Consider the following 2,914-nt stretch of genomic DNA (forward strand, 5'->3'; position numbering starts at 1 on the left):
CGTCGTAAGTGAACTAAAAAAAATTAGGTTTTCAACTGCACAATTGCAGTTACAGTTCCAGAGTCGTTAACCACGATTTTTGATATGCATGTTGAATTGATAAAAAATCGTTAACCATTAGGGTGTAGTAGATAACGATCCTAAACCTGGTTTTCTGCCCTAGAATAGTGTCGTTTAGGGATTTCTAAATCGCTAACGACTCTATATGATACAAAATTTGTTCCCTGTTCAAAAAATAGGAAGGGTCGTCATGTCAAATGGTTGTAGTCGTTAACTATGTTGAAGGGTCGTCATGTGAAGTCATTAACGATGTTGAAGGGTCGTTTGGTTTTATAAATTTTGCTTGCCGACCCTTGATCTATGAAATGACTCGCTAGGTTCGTCAGTATATAGGAATGCCTAATTAACGACCCTAAGAGTAACATCTTCAGAGAGTAAAAAGTTTTAGAGTCGTTGGGTTATAAACATATTAAGTTAACGACTCTATATTACCTAACTAGATGGAGTCGTCAATTATATCACACTTGGTTGACGATTTTTCATAACCTGCAAAAGTTGCAGGTTTGAGTCGTCAAAGGTTGTGTCAAGTAATTGACGACTCCTTAGAGTCGTTCGTTTATTACCTTCTCGACTTAACGACCCTCACTCTGAGTAGTTGCATAGTGTACATGAATCGATCACTTGGGGCATCATTCATACAATTTGAAGAGTATAAGAAGTTTACCTGATTGTTTTGAGTTTCGGGTTCTTCATTTTGAGGATTGGTTCCTTCATTTTGAGCAATATAATTCCTCTACTGGAGTCCCCCAAAAACTCAACTTCTTCCTCTCCACAACACAAAAACACAATTTTTCTTTTATCAAAATTTTATCCCTAAATCTGATTTTAATCAAATTAAACTAATTAACAATTAATTAACTTAATTACCACTAATGATTTGGGTAATTTAGCAATTTAAAAAAGTTGGGATAAGGGATAACTTCCAATTACTATTTCATGACTTTTTTTTTGTCCTGTAGCTAGGGTCCCAGGACCCCCAATTTAGCCCTGAAAAAAAGCCCTTTCAAGTTTCAAGTCTTCCTGTCTCCAAAGCAGTGAGTTCTTCTCTCCAAATAAAACCCTAACTTTCTGCTCTTGTCTTTCTTCTTGAGTTGAGCTGATCTGATAAACAATGTCATTTCCTTCCGTTAGAAATACAGTATCTCATCTGATAAGGAATCTCAGTGAACATTCTTCAAAAACCCAGGATTTATCTCTTCTTCTGCTTCTTTCAATTAGGGCTAGATCCATCACCTCTTCCTCCAGATATTGCTCCCAAAATCACAGCTCTTCTTCTTCTTCTTCTTCTTTTGTTGTTTCTTATCTCATCAATTCATGTGGGCTAGCAGAAAATGAAGCAATCTCTGCTTCCAAAAAAGTCCATTTTATGACCACATCAAAGCCAGACTCAGTTGTATCCCTACTCGAGAGCTACGGATTCACTAAACGTTACATGTGCAAACTTATCACCAAGAGACCATCACTACTCTCATCCGTTGCTGAGGTACACCTAAAACCCAAGTTTGATTTTTTAAAGTCTAAAGGAATTTTGGAGTTGAACTTGCCAAGTTCATCTCTGCGGACCCCTGTATCCTGAATCACAGCTTAGAAACTCAATTAACCCCTAGATTTGATAATCTCAGAAGCTTATTTCACACTGACCAAGTGCTCATTGCCAACATTAAACGTTATCCGATTCTTCTCAGGAAGCACCTGAACGAAACTATAATGCTAAACATTGAGCTTTTGAAAAATCTAGGTGTCTCTGAACATAATATATGTCGGTTTCTAGTATTCCAATACACAACTATGTCTTTTCCGTCTCATCGTTTTATGGAGATTGTACAACAAGTTAAGAGAATGGAGTTTGATCCTTCCCATACTATGTTTCTTCTGGCTATCCATGTATTAACAGGGAGTACATCCACTGAGACAAAAATGAATATGTTTAGGGGATTGGGTTGGTCTGAAGACAAAATTCTTAACGCTTTTAAGAAACATCCTCAGTGTATGATTACTTCTAAAAATAAAGTATTGGCGATAAATGATTTCCTTGTGAACCAAATGGGTTATACTTCATCGATTATTGCGGCATGCCCATCAATCTTTTGTTATAGCTTGGAGAAGAGGATTAAACCAAGGTGTTCTGTTTACCGAATTTTAATCTCCAACAATCTGATTAAAAAAGAAACCCCTAACATCACTTTTGATAATGCCTGAGAAGTTGTTCTTGAAGAAGTATATGATCAAGTTTGAGCAGGAAGCTCCAGAACTAATGAAGGCATACCCAAGGTCTGTTTAACTTTGAGTAACATGATTGCTGTCCGTCTCTCAATTTCGGTTGTTTTATTATAGTTGTATGACTAATGGAATAAAGATGACATGTTGATCTGTATATAAAGAGTAAATCTAGGTTACAAAGTATATTTATGAGAGTATGAATGAATGAATCATCAGTAGTCTATTAGCATTCCCACTCATTACATGTCTCTAAATATTTCTAGCAGCAGATCTATTGTACCTATTTACTCTCTTGATTTTTCTCAATGCTTTTCTTACTCTCTATTTAAATTTATTTCTATTCTATAGTTGAATTTAAAAAAGAACATAGGTGTTTTATGGTCTTTCATGTTTGTTGTTTTGGGTTATGAATTTATTGAAACTGATAATCACTATTTGTATGTTGGAAGGTTGTGTTGAACTCAAATGATTAAATAAGCTAACTCGACAAATGCGACTTTATAGCTGCAGTTATACTGCATTTATATGGTTTTCTTTGATGTACTGCACAATTGATTACTAATCTTAACCAAGCACTTTTGAAGGGCTACTAACCAAAAGGCTGAAATCGAAGATAACCAAGGTAATCGATCCA

The 2,914-nt window shown here is 35.6% G+C and overlaps 1 long non-coding RNA gene across 1 annotated transcript; it reads left to right on the plus strand.

Moving 5' to 3' along the window:
• The first annotated feature begins 1,066 nt into the window (after nucleotides 1-1,066).
• On the plus strand, nucleotides 1,067-2,586 carry LOC113302781. Its single transcript, XR_003337090.1, has 2 exons — nucleotides 1,067-1,543; nucleotides 1,955-2,586. It is a non-coding gene; the product is annotated as an uncharacterized LOC113302781 (long non-coding RNA).
• The last annotated feature ends 328 nt before the right edge of the window (nucleotides 2,587-2,914 follow it).

Source organism: Papaver somniferum, chromosome 8 (genome assembly GCF_003573695.1).
Source record: "Papaver somniferum cultivar HN1 chromosome 8, ASM357369v1, whole genome shotgun sequence".
Lineage (NCBI taxonomy): Eukaryota > Viridiplantae > Streptophyta > Magnoliopsida > Ranunculales > Papaveraceae > Papaver > Papaver somniferum.